This window comes from Cupressus sempervirens, chromosome 2 (genome assembly GCF_028749045.1).
Source record: "Cupressus sempervirens isolate cs-2001-9-10 chromosome 2, ASM2874904v1, whole genome shotgun sequence".
In the NCBI taxonomy this organism is placed as follows: domain Eukaryota; kingdom Viridiplantae; phylum Streptophyta; class Pinopsida; order Cupressales; family Cupressaceae; genus Cupressus; species Cupressus sempervirens.
In genome coordinates, this window is record NC_143119.1 from 412,678,746 (window position 1) to 412,693,105 (window position 14,360).

Below are 14,360 nucleotides of genomic sequence, written 5' to 3' on the forward strand. Positions count from 1 at the left end.
GAGACTACAGACCTTGATGCGAGAGAGGAGGGGCATGCAGAGGCATGGACTCCTTCTGTGTCGATACGTAAATACATTTTTTTGTTATGAAATATGCAATTTAAAGTTAATCTTTATAATAGAGTAATTTTAATTTTTAAGCCATACTGACTTATACATGTATGTGATATTCATTCATGCTTAGTTGATGACTGAGGAGGTGCTGAGAGAGGTTGATGATGCCACACTCTTAGCTATTTCATTTGGCCTTGAGACATCTACGATACATTATGTTGTGTTATCATTGTTTTTTCTATTTGATATTGTAGCATATATGGTTTCTAATCTTCTTTTTTTCTTGCAGGTATCAGCTGTCCCTGGGGGACAAAGTGTGGGGGATGAGCCAAAGACCCATTGACAAGGGAAAGGTAATTAGGTTCTTTCTATTTGATTAAATATTGATGGATTCTTGTAAAATATTTGTGGTAATGAAATTTAATTACATTCTTTATTGTATAGGCTGTGGCTATTGGCGATGAACCCATGCATATTTTGCACCCCTAGGGATATATGTTGTCATGAAATGCGTCGAGAGATGCATTTCATGACAACATAAGTCCCTAGGGGCCCTAGGACCCCTAGGGATGCATTTGGTTGGTTGCATTTCATGACAACATAATTCCCTAAGGGCCTATGCATTTGGTTGGTTCCAATGCATCTAGAGGGGTCATAGGTTAACCTATGACCCCTCTTGATGCATTTCATGACAACATATGTCCCTAGGGTCCCTAGGGCCCCTAGGAAAATATTTGGTTGGTTCCAATGCATCGAGAGGGGTCATAGGTTAACCTATGACCCCTATCGATGCATTTCGTGACAACATATGTCCCTAGGGGCCCTAGGACCCCAATGGATGCATTTGGTTGGTTCTAATACGTCAAAATGGGTCATAGGTTAACATAAGACCCCTTTCAACACATTTCATGACAATGCATTTGGTTGGTTTTAATGAGTCAAGACTCTTAACACATTTCATGACAACCTATGTCCCTAGGGTCCCTAGGGCCCCTAGGGATGCATTTGGTTGGTTCCAATACATCGAGAGGGGTGATAGGTTAACCTATGACCCCTCTCAATGCATTTTATGACAACATATGTCCCTAGGGGCCCTAGGGACCCATTTGGTTGGTTCAAATACGTTGAGAGGGGTCATAGTTTAACCTATGATCCCTATCGATGCATTTCATGACAACATATGTCCCTAGGGGCCCTAAGATCCCTAGGGAACCATTTGGTTGGTTTGAATGCATCGAGAGGGTCATAAGTTAACCTATGACCCCTCTCAACACATTTCATGACAACATAAGTCCCTAGGGGCCCTAAGACCCCTAGGGAAACATTTGGTTGGTTCCAATGTGTCAAGAGGGGTCATAGGTTAACCTATCACCCCTCTTGATGCATTTCATGACAACATATGTCCCTAGGGCCCCTAGGGACACATTTAGTTGGTTCCAATGCATTGAGAGGGGTCATAGGTTAACCTATGACCCCTATCAATGCATTACATGACAACATATGTCCCTAAGGGCACCTATGACCCCTCCCAACACATTAGAACTAACCAAATGTGTCCCTAGGGGTCCTAGGGCCCCTAGGGACATATGTTGTCATGAAATGCATCAAGAGGGGTCCTAGGGGCCCTAGGGACATACGTTGTCATGAAATTCATTAAGAGGAGTCATAGGTTAACCTATGACCTCTCTTGATGCATTTCATGACAATATATGTCCCTAGGGGCCCTAGGACCCCAAGGGACACATTTGCTTGGTTTTAATGTGTCGAGAGAGGTCATAGGTTAACTTATGACCCCTCTCAATGAATTTCATGACAACCTATGTCCCTAGGGTCCCTAGGGCTCCTAGGGATGCATTTGGTTGGTTCCAATGTGTCAAGATGGGTGATAGGTTAACTTATGACCCCTCTCAATGCATTTCATGACAACATATGTCCCTAGGGGCCCTAGGGCTCCTAGGAACCCATTTGGTTGGTTTGAATGCATCGAGAGGGGTCATAGGTTAACATATGACCCCTATCGATGTATTTCATGACAACATATGTCCCTAGGGGCTCTAGGGACCCATTTGGTTGGTTTGAATGCGTCGAGAGGGGTCATGGATTAACCTATGACCCCTATCGATGCATGTCATGACAACATATGTCCCTAGGGGCCCTAAGACCCCTAGGGGACCATTTGGTTGGTTTGAATGAGTTGAGAGAGGTCATAGGTTAACCTATGACCCCTCTTGATGTATTTCATGACAACATAAGTCCCTAGGGGCCCTAGGACCCCTAGGGATGCATTTGGTTGGTTCCAATGCATCAAGAGGGATCATAGGTTAATCTCTGACCCCTCTCGATGCATTTCATGACAACATATGTTCCTAGGGTCCCTATGGCCCCTAAAGCATTTGGTTGGTTCCAATGCATAGATGCATTTCATGACAATGTATGTCCCTAGGGGCCTTGGTTCGAATGCATCAAGAGGGTTATAGGTTAATTTATGACCCTTATCGATGCATTTCATGACAAAATATGTCCCTAGGGACTCTAAGACCCCTAGGGACCCATTTGGTTGGTTTGAATGCATTAACCTATGACCCTTATCAATGCATTTCATGACAACATAAGTTTGTAGGGGCCGTAGGACCCCTAGGGATGCATTTGGTTGGTTCCAATGCATCAAGACTCTCGACACATTTCATGGCAACATATGTCCCTAGGGATGCATTTGGTTGGTTCCCATGGGTTGAGAGGGGTCATAGGCTATCGATGCATTTCATGACAACATATGTCCCTAGGGGCCCTAGGACCCCTAGGGATGCATTTGGTTGGTTCCAATGCATTGAGAGGGATCATAGATTAACCTATGACCCTTCTTGACACATTTAATAACAACGTATGTCCCTAGGGGCACTAGGACCCCTAGGGACACATTTGGTTGGTTTTAATGCATCGAGAGGGGTCATAGGTTAACCTATGACCCCTCTTGATGCATGTCATGACAATGTATGTCCCTAGGGGCCCTAGGGCTCCTAAGGACACATTTGGTTGGTTCCAATCTGTTGAGATGGGTGATAGGTTAACCTATGACCCCTACCAATGCATTTCATGAAAACATATGTCCCAAAGGGCCCTATGATGCCTAGGGACCCATTTGGTTGGTTTGAATGTGTTGAGAGGGGTCATAGGTCCTATTGATGCAGTTCATAATAATATAAGTCCCTAGGGGCCCTAAGACCCCTAGGGACACATTTGGTTGGTTCCAACGCATCGAGAGGGGTCATATGTTAACCTATGACCCCTCTCGATGTATTTCATGATAACATATGTCCCTAGGGCCCCTAGGGATGCATTTGGTTGGTCTCAATATGTCGAGAGGGGTCATAGGTTAACCTATGACCCCTTTCGATGCATTTCATGACAATACTATATTTAATAATAATATAATACTATATATTTTAATATAATAATAATATATTATTAGATTGTATAACAATAATAATCATATACATTAGTAGATTATATATTTAATAATAATATTACTATATTATTATAATCATATATAATAATAGTAGTTAATAATAATAATCATAATCATATGGAATAATAATATTAATGCCCACTCTTCCTGAAAATAAATTTCCCTCTAAAACCCTCTAAAGTGTCCCTCTAAAATTTCCCTCCAAAATTTCCAATGTGGGTGGTTTCGCTCCTAATTGGAAAATTTGCAGTAATCAGATACCAAATTTTATATCAGGTATCATATCTATAATTGGATACCTGATTTGACTTTGGGTATCTGATTAGGCTTGGTATTTACCAAACCTATTTGGTCAACCCAAAAAACGTGTTTGAGAAGGGTTTCACTGACACTTAGACTTCGGGTAGCCATCTGACAATGTTATTTTCATCAAAATTGAATGAAATGAAAAGGGTTTTTTTATAACACTCTTAAGATTCCATCGATATAATTGCTGTCAAATTCTAAGTTTGATAAGTATTTATTAGTTAATTTTCAATGAAGATGATTGTAAAGTGTTGATTGAAATTCTAATTGAAAAATAACTATAACTTTCAAACGGTATAACATTTTTTAAATCCAAAACTTGCATCACATTCTATGCTTCACCTAGTATAAAGAAAAAAAATTAATATGGTAAAGTTTTCAATTAGTTAAGGTGGTTAGACACATGAGTTTTTTTTCTTGAAAACGTTTTAGTAGAAAATTCATATTTAGTTATTTATTTGGAATAAAAATACGCAAAAATATGGGTCACATCCGGGCATGAGTCTACTTTTTATATCTCTAATTATATTTAAAAATAGTATCATTTGATTTTGATTAAGGTGTTCATAAATACACCTACTTTTCATTTTTGCCCTAAAATTTTCGTAGTACTACATTAAAATCCAAACTTTTGGCCAATCAAATTTTTTTCTCTAGATAAATCCTAGTAGTTTAGGAACTACATTCAATTTCCTACAGATTATTTTCTTACAACTTTTTGATATAAAGTCTAGAACCACTTTAAAATTATGTGTCAAGTTGACATAACCTTGATTTGTTGGTTTTTTACTGCCACTTAAGGCCATAGTTTGGTTGACCATGATCCTACACATACCCTATAATGTGGCCTCAAAATTATTTGGGTTAATAAGACCTACTACCTTTAAAATGAAATCATTCAAACATTGACATTTCTTCTTTAAATCTAAGATATGGGTCTCATCCTAATCTATATATTTTAATAGTTATTTCAAACCCAAAGAAAACAATGCATTCCCACCTTCTCTTGTGGGTTCTCCTAAATTAACCTCCTCCATGATATAATCATCAAGAGTAATGTTTGATACATTCACCATAGGAGGTGGAACAACAACCTATGTTTTCCATCTACTGATGTCATCTTTTGTAACATATGACATCCTTTGTGAAACTCAACTTAATTCACCCTTATGGAAAGAATGTCCTAAAACCAAAATATCCACATAGTCCTCTTTTATATAAGTTATGTTTCTTGGTTTCACTTATTTATCCAACCAAATGGTCTTTGAGGATGCAGTAAGAGGATTGTAAGGAAATATGGGATCCTTCATGATAGAATGAACCTTTGGTTATTGTATTTATAGCTTCAAAGTCTTCTCTTTCAGTGGTGTAGAAGGAACACCTTGTTGTGGCACCTCAGTTGCAACTTGATCTTGTTGATTAGTAATATGTATTATCTTTGTATCTTGTATCTATTCTTCCTCTAGAGGTGAATCTTCCATTACCTCATACCACAACCCAAAGATTGTTTTACTCCTCTTCTTCTTAAGGTTATTTTTCATAATAAAAGAATCGTGTATCTTGTACTTTTTCATAAGATTCTTTAGACACAATTTATTTTTCATATTACTATAAGATTCACCTCTTCCTCTTAAGATTTTTTTCATAAGGCATGTAGCTGTAGCTTCACCTCTATACTATTCTTCTTCTCACTTCTGTAGGGTTTCATAATCAAAGAAGTTTCCATGGATGGAATATTGTGGAGACTCTGTACATCTAAGTTGTGCATTAGGTATGCATGCGATCTTGTTTTATTCTTTTCTTGGATTTCATTTCTTCTTCAATCTTGTAGTATTTTGTTAGTTGTTATAGAAGTTTGTATGAGAGGGTTTCATTTTTTCTTTGATTTTGAAGTGTTTTGGTGAGATTTTCAAGTGTCTAAAGAATCTTTAAGGGGTTGTCTTATTTCTCAATTTTGTGGTTTGTTATAAACATCTAAACTTGTTAGTGTTGTCTAAAGTTTTGAGATATAAATGACTTCAATCTTAATTTTATCTTCTTACCTTATAGAATATGACTTTGGTGATTTTTTCAAGCACCAGATGGCTTACATAACATGAATTTATTCTCATGGAATGGGATTTAAAACTAATTTAAGTGCACAAGTTCTCCATCCATTGATGATGGAAAGAGAAACATATGTAATCTCATTTTAACCAATAGAATACAACAAACAAGATGATAGTTAGACAAAATAAAACTTTTACAGTTGGTTGTTCAACATATTAAAAAATACACCCTCTATGATCAATGTAATGGTCATATGGTTACTTGTTAGAAAATTTGTCTAATCACAATAATAGGCCATCTAGTTTTTCCACAATATTGTAGTATGATCCTAATGAAAATACCAAATAGTCTCAATCCATCCTTCCCATGGTTTCTCATAAATAATTATATTGTTTTTTAAGATAGACAAATCTTCATCAACTATAGTTGCCACAAGAAGTTAGGAACCTAGTCAATGGAAGATATGTATGAAAGAATATGTTTCCTTCTTATGGTTTATGTGAGATTTATGTTTCACAATATGGAAAAGGAGGATCAAACAATTATCTTGACTCTTGAGATCATGACCTACATTGATATCATCAAGCTAAACTGTGAAGGGAACATGGACATAGAGATTTAACTCATAACTCAAGTTGATATTTGTTTTAGGACTAATTAGTTCATAAATTCATTGAAGCCTTTTGTCAAGGATTGAAACTTTTCATAGCTTAATTTATGATGAAGGGATCCTTTTTACAAGTATCCCTTCATCATAAATAAAGCCAACAAAATTGTCAATATAAATCTTGACATTGATGACTTTTTATGAAAGAAAATCTACTTGGAGGTATAGAGTATTTGTAATTTCATAAAAAAATCTTGGCATTTTAATACACAACATATAATCTTTGATCCTCGAATGCATTATTTAGTCGAGGTTCCTTAACACTTTCCCATGTTTTTTGAGGTAAGAAATTTGCAAATAAGTGAAATTTACTAGAAATGGTATTGGGAAAAACCAAGATGAATTTGATATGAACTTGTACATTCCTTATGATCATTATTTATTTTCAAAATAGTTGATCAACTCTATTTGATGGTAGCATTGTATCTTCAAAAGAAGTAACAATTCCAAAAATGCTTATGATGCTAAATGTTTAACTTTCATATCTCAAAAATGTGATTTGAGCCCCTAAACTATTATCTAAAGTTGAGTGCCTATAATGTCCCCTTAATTAATAGATTTTTATCTATTAATCATCTTTTGAATCATCTGCCTAGTTGGCGACATGCACCCAATTCATAGAACTTGTTCAATGAATCTCTCATCCCATATTAATCAAAATAGAACCCCCCTGCCATGTTTTCTCTCTCCAATGATGCCTTTAAGTGGTCATCCAACAAAATAGTGTGGAACCAAGCAAAATGGAGGTCCATGAAAAAGTCTAATTATTTTTTATGGCTATTGTGCAACCTAGGAGAAAACTTCAATGATGGATTCATTTTACCTTGTTACAATCATGGTAAGGGTGATAAATATTTTTTTGTAGTTCAATCCTATTTGAGGAATGCATAACACATTAGTTCATGAGAAAACCTTTGGTCTACAGTTTCTAGTGAAGGGTTAGTTGTTGATAGGAATCTCATGTGTGTGGCTTTGGGATTTGATTCAATTCAATCCCCTCCTTCATTTTTGTTGTATGCACACAAGTGGTTGCAAGAATCCATTCGAACTAGCAGATGAATGTAACTGTATTCATATTTTATCTTTTCTTTTCCATACTTCAGCACATTTTTGAGAAGGAAACATAACACCCCCCCACCAGTAAACAAATGTTTACGCATTACCAAATGTAGCAAAAATACTAAATGGAAATGGCATATTGCTTGGGCAAAATTGATCTACATCATTCACAAAATTAACACCTCACCACTAGTTGCCTAACCTCCCTAATTGGGACTACAAATTTATGGGGGTGACCTTCCTTTTTAGCCCTCCAACCGATAACCCTTGCACTTCAACACCTATATATGCTAGTGGAAAAAATATTTTTTTCAATAACTCAATTAGTCATCACAATTATGACAAACCCACAATGAAAGTGATGGTCTATTTCGATGACTATCCTTCCCTTGCACAACACAGTTGTCGCAAAAATGTTTTAACTACGACAACAACCTTCAACCAATAACCATCACTTCTACATCACAATTGTGAGATATACATCACAATTGTGACATTGGGGTTAAATTTTAGACTTACATAATTACGACAAAGTGTTTTCGCAATTGGGACATCATGAACATGAAGTTTTGTCCCTCCCTTCTTTAGTGTTATGAAAAATTTATCATCACAATTACGATGATTTTCCTCGCCATCGTAATTTTCATCAAAAAAAGTTCAACAAGAGTTGACAAGAAAGTCTGTCACAATTCTAATCATTTTTTGTCACAAAATGTCTTCAAATTTTGTAGTGACAAGGTCAAGTGGTAAGAAACAAAAGCAAGGTTAGTATGCAAAGGTTATTCAGAAGAAAACGGAATTAATTTTGAGGAAACTTTTTCCCATGTTTCTAGACTTCAAGCAATAAGAATTTTTTTGGCATATGAAGCTAAAATAAATTTTAAGGTTTATTAGATGCATGCTAAGTCAAATTTTCTTAATGGAGAGATTGAGGAAGAAGTTTACATTGAACAACCCAATGGTTTTCCACAGACATAAGATAAAGAACTAGTTTGTAGGCTTAAGAAAGTATTATATGGATTGAAGTAAGCATCTAGAGCTTGGTATGCAATATTAGATAAGCATTTACATATTTTGAGATTCAACAAAGGTAATGCAAAAAATAACATATACTTAAGGAAGAATGAAGATAGATTATTTATTATTATAGTATTTGTTGATGACATTATGTTTAGAAGAAATGATAAATTTTGTGAGAATTGTCTAGAGAAATGAAGAATGAATTTGAGATGAGTATGATTGTTTAGAAAAAATATTTCTTGGGATTACAAATAACTTAGAATAAGGATGGGATTTTCATATCATAAAATAAATATCTTAAGAATTATTTGATATGATTTGGATTGGAGAACTATAAACCAATTGGGAAACCTAAGGTTACATGATGCAAATTATCAAATAAGGATGAGTCTCCAAGTGCAATAAAAACAAGATATAGATCTGTAATAGGAGGATTGTAGTATTTGACTCATATAAGACTAGATATAGCTAAGGTAGTTAGAATTGTGGTAATATTTCAAGAAGATCCTAAACAGACACATTTGAAAAAAATAAAGAGGGTATTTAGCTATTTGAAAGAAACATCATATTATGGATTATGGGATGATAGATCACATGACCTTATCTTATGTTCATACACTAATGTAGATTGGGCAGGAAATGTAGATGCCAGGAAAAGTACAAGTGGTGGAGCATTCTTCTTGGGAGGAAGATTGGTTTCATGACTAAGAAAGAAACAAAGTTTCATATCACAATCTACAATGGAAGCAAAATATGTTGCACCAACAAACAACTGTAATCATATTATTTGGGTGAAACATATGTTGCAAGATATTGGTATTGAATTTCTAGAACCTATTATGATTCATTTTTATTGTGCTAATACAAGTACAATTAATATGTCAAAGAATCCAATCTTACATTCAAAGATTTAGCACATTCCAATAAAGTATCACTTTTGGAGAGACAGAAAGTAGTAGAGAAGGAAATCAAATTAGAATATGTTAGCACAAATGAATAAATAACAAAATATATTTACCAAACCTTTGGCCAAGGACACCTTTAAGTACTTGAGAGTCATGCTTGGGGTTATGCCCCAACCTTTTTTAGAGTAGTTGATGAAGGATTGCACTAGTCTAGTATATTCAAAGCTTATTTTTAAATCTGGATTGCATGCTTGGTGATACTTCCTTTGGGGGAGTAGTCACTTTTTTTGGGCACAGTTATTGAGAACTCTTGAGCATTGTTTAAATAGTGTCAGTTGATACTTGGTGAGCTTTTTTAGATTATGTTGGAGATGATTGAACTAAAAGAATCAACATAATAGCACCTTTTACACCAATGTCAATAGGGGAGAGATATACATGAAAAAACCTTATTAGTCTATGGGGGAGATTAGAATGAATGGAGGAGAATATCATTGTGGTGTATTAATGTATGGAGAGAGTGTTGTATGATAGAGTATAGATGAGGAAGAGATATAGTTGGTATTTTTGACACTTTGATGTTTTTCATCATATGTTTCCATCGATCAATGCAAAAAGGGAAGATTGTTAGCATGAATGCCTAAAGGTATACTGATGAATGTTAATGATATTTCTAAAGGGGAGATTGTTAGCATGTTTGGAGAGATGATTGAGTGCTTATGTGTTGCATTCATGAAATAGTTTGTATTAATGTCAACATATAGCTTTTTGGATCAAGCAGTCAGAGTTGCAGAGACAAAAAAATTTAGCAATATAAGAGGATGCCAAGTTATGTTTAGTAGGGTAAGAAAAGTATTTTTAGATGTATTTATGATATGTCTAAGTGCGTAGAAAGAATTTTGAAGATTCAAGTTTATTACAAATTTTTTTAGTAGATTGGTTGCAGGTCAATGTAAAGGAAATAATATGTTGAAGATCAAGATGAATCATTTTGGCAAGGTTAAATACTATTCAATGAGCTTGTATTTAGGGACATATATGTGGTTATGTGTTTGTAGTAGAGTAATTGGTTGGTCATTATGTGAAGGTCACTAAAGTGTAACGTGTTGTATGTTCACAATTAGGTCAACTGCATTATGTAATTGATGAAATACTTATTGTAGCATATAGAACCTAATTAAAATATCTTATGAAGGTCCTATATTGTTCATTCCACATTGGAGAATCCTCAAGACTCAATTAATTATTTTAGAATTGGGTATAAAGGAAAGATTATTATATTGGTTGTAAGTGTGAACTGTGATATGTGTGACAATGAGTCATATGTGATGTAAGAAAACTTTGGATGCAAAATTGGTGAGATTAGAGAAAAGGATGATATTGATGATATGTTGAGAACTTCAAAGGAATTGTATTGGCAAGATAATTTATTGTATTATTCAGTTCATCTCTTGGATATGTTATCTTGAATTGTTTAGTGACTTGTGAGAACAATTTTGAAGCAATTTGGATAGTGGGTTCAATTGATTTCTTATAAGCTCCTAATAGGGTTACAATCTTCTAGCACAAATTCAAAGTCTCCTAGCAAGGGCTTATATGCACTGATTGTATTTGATTAACTCCTAACATGGTCACATCCTTTTACAATAATTTTTTTGTATTAGTACACCATCTTGTGGGCATCATTCCCATTGGGGTTTTCCCTCTAATCAAGGGTATAAGTAGTGACCCTAGCTAGAAGTTTTAGATATGCATTCCTTAGCTTTGTGTTCACACTTATTGCATTTGTAATTGTAACCATTAGATTTAATATTTTTGTCCTTAGGATTAGATATACACTCATAGGTAGTATGCCCATACTTAAAATAATTATGAAAATAACTTTAAAATGAATCTCACATACTAAAATGTTTTCTTCTATGCACATTTGCAGTATGATCAATTCTTTTGCAATTGAATTAAGTGGGTTTGTTAGACCTCTTAGCTAATTTTATTGTGGTTTCCCTTAGAATGTTCTAATGTTTCTTGTGTTTGGATTTTGATTATTCATTGATAATGTGTGGCTTCTAACCTTTGTATCCAAGATCAATTGTATCATTTGGATTTCTCTGGTTCTTCAACTGTTAATCCAATTTTCATAAGCTCTCACTATAATATTATTTCATCTTCTTATTCGCCTCTTCTTCTATTTGTAGTTCTTTCTTTAATTTCTCAGTTTCCACTTTCAACCTTAGATTTTCAGTTGTAATCTCTTGATTATCCACAGTCTTATCATGAAGATTTTCATGCATGATAAAATTCTTCTATGATATACTAAAGAATTTTTCATCCTTCTCATGTAGTTTAGCGTTTCATTTTTCTCTATTAGTTTATCAATATCTTTTTTAGATTCTTATGACAAATCACCTTCAAATAGTTTCTTTATGTGTTCAATGTGGTCATGACTTTCATTTAGCTACATAGTAAGCTCCTTTCTTATTGCAAGACATTTTTTACACTTTCCATCTTGCTCATAAATCATGTTAGCTTTCTCCTCAATCTCTTTCTCTTACCTGTACCTCTCTTTGATTGTGGATTTTTCTTTCAATAATTTAGGCTTACTACCAAGAGGGCCATCACTCTAGAAACATTTACTATTGAACTGTATGACTAAATTTCTAGCTTCCAACTTATCAATCATATAGCTAGTTGTATAAAATAAAGAATAATAATATATATTCACCATGTATAAGAGACACACAACACAATGATTTTGGTCTTGCAGATACCCTTGGTTAGAAAGTAAAAATTGTGGTGGTGATGGCACCCCTAAATCTTCACTATTGTAGTACATGTTGTTAGAGTAATTATTTGATTACACTTATTAATTAGATCATCTTGATTTAGTTAATTAAGTGGTTTATTACTCTAGTTACTTAAGCTTACTCTTAGGTGCATATAATTAATATTTTATATTAATTATAATCCACAAACCTAGTTTTCTTTCCCTTTAGGGTTTTGTTCACCTTTAAGGTTGAACTTTTGTATTTTTGTTTTCATAACTTGGAATGCAATTTTTGCTCTAACTCCGCTAAGATTTTCCAAACTCCACTTTTTTTGTTTTCTAGTTTCTCTTCATTGTAGGATATTTGCATGCAAGTGTTCTTGGTGATCTGTGAAGTTGGTCTTCTCAACTTCTACATGGTATCAAAGTAGACTTGTTGCTTCCTTGTCTAAAGATTCTTGAAGCCACAATTTAGAGATAGAAGCCCTAGCTTTTTCGAGGCACTTTGGGCCCAAACAAACATCACCATTAAGTCTAGAAGGCCTGTTATAGTAAGGATTCATATAAAACTTTTCATTTTTGGCTTCTAGGCATCTAGGAAATTTTTTTTGGGCCCCTTACATGCAGCCGTATAGACTGCACACAAAAATATATTTTAAAATAAAAAAAGTATTTTAAAAAATGTCCTGCTAGTGCTCCACCCAGTAGCCACCATGGCATCACCCAGTGGCCAACGCAACCTCACTAAGTGACCACCGTGTCCTGCTCCTCTGTCGATGCTCCACCAAGTCTCGACCACTGCCCAAGCTCCACCGAAGCTCTGCCTCCACCAACGAGCACCACCTAGTTCTCCTCCTAGGTGCCACCTATGCTAGCAGCACTGCTACCTATTCACTCTACCAACTGATGTTATTATTTTTTCAACTGATGTTAGCAATCTGATCTGCTGATGTCACTTCCTGGTGACATGTCAGCATTTTTTCAACCTTTGCTGACATCATTTTTCGGCCAGGTGACATCTTCTTCTTGACTGCTGACATTAGCATTCTAGTAGCTAGATTTTTTTTTCTAGCAACAACCTATGACAATCATATGGGTGTCAATTTTAAGATAGTGTCTATAATTTTCTAGCAAGGTGATCTTTTGGAGCAAAATTCAATTTTTTGGCCTTAACTTGAGCATATGAAGGTATTTTTCTGATCCGAAAGAAATGCCAGAAAGTTGACTTAGAGATAGAGACAATGGTACTAGTTTCATTTAATTCAAAGTTCATTTGAGCTTCCAATTGTTTTATTGAAGTAGAGGCTTCTATTTTCCTCTTCTCTGCATCCGAATTCTAGGTTCTTTTCTCAGTTTTTGTGTTTTTCAATAGTTGTTGCTTTGGTTTTGTGGGATATATTTATTCATTGTTGGGGGGAGCATTTTATTTTCTGTAATTTACTTCAGAATAAGATCCTTCTACTTCCATATTCTTCTCTCAATGTTGGATCCCTCTATGATTCGGCTCATGCCACATAACTATCACAACTAGAAGACACAAATGACTAGGTTTCTCATGTCAAGAGGCTTATGGTCCTATCTAGATGCAAACTAACCTATTCTACAGTGTCCTTTTGAGGTTCTTTAGCGTAGAAACAAAATGGATGAAGCCATTGGATTGATTGTATTGAATATCTCAGATAGCCTACTATTTCACTTGGATGGTTTGACCACTCCACTAGCTATTTGGACCAAATTCCAAACACTGTTTGGCACAGTGAATGAGTTCCAAGCACTATAGCTTGATGCAAAGTTGACTCTTTGACACCATCTAGCTTTCCCACTATTGAAGACTTCTTGATGAAGTTCAAATATATACATACAATTTTGCAGGGATTTGGGAAAACCAAAATAGATGATGAATGTATTTTTTTGATACTTTCAAAGTTGCGAGGATAGTATCAGATCTTCTCTTCCACTTTCTACTCCACTATGTATGCCTTGGGTAATAGACATCAAATACCCTCATTTGAGACATTTTGTGACCAATTGACATGAGAACAGGCAAAGATCTAATAGGTGGATGCCTCT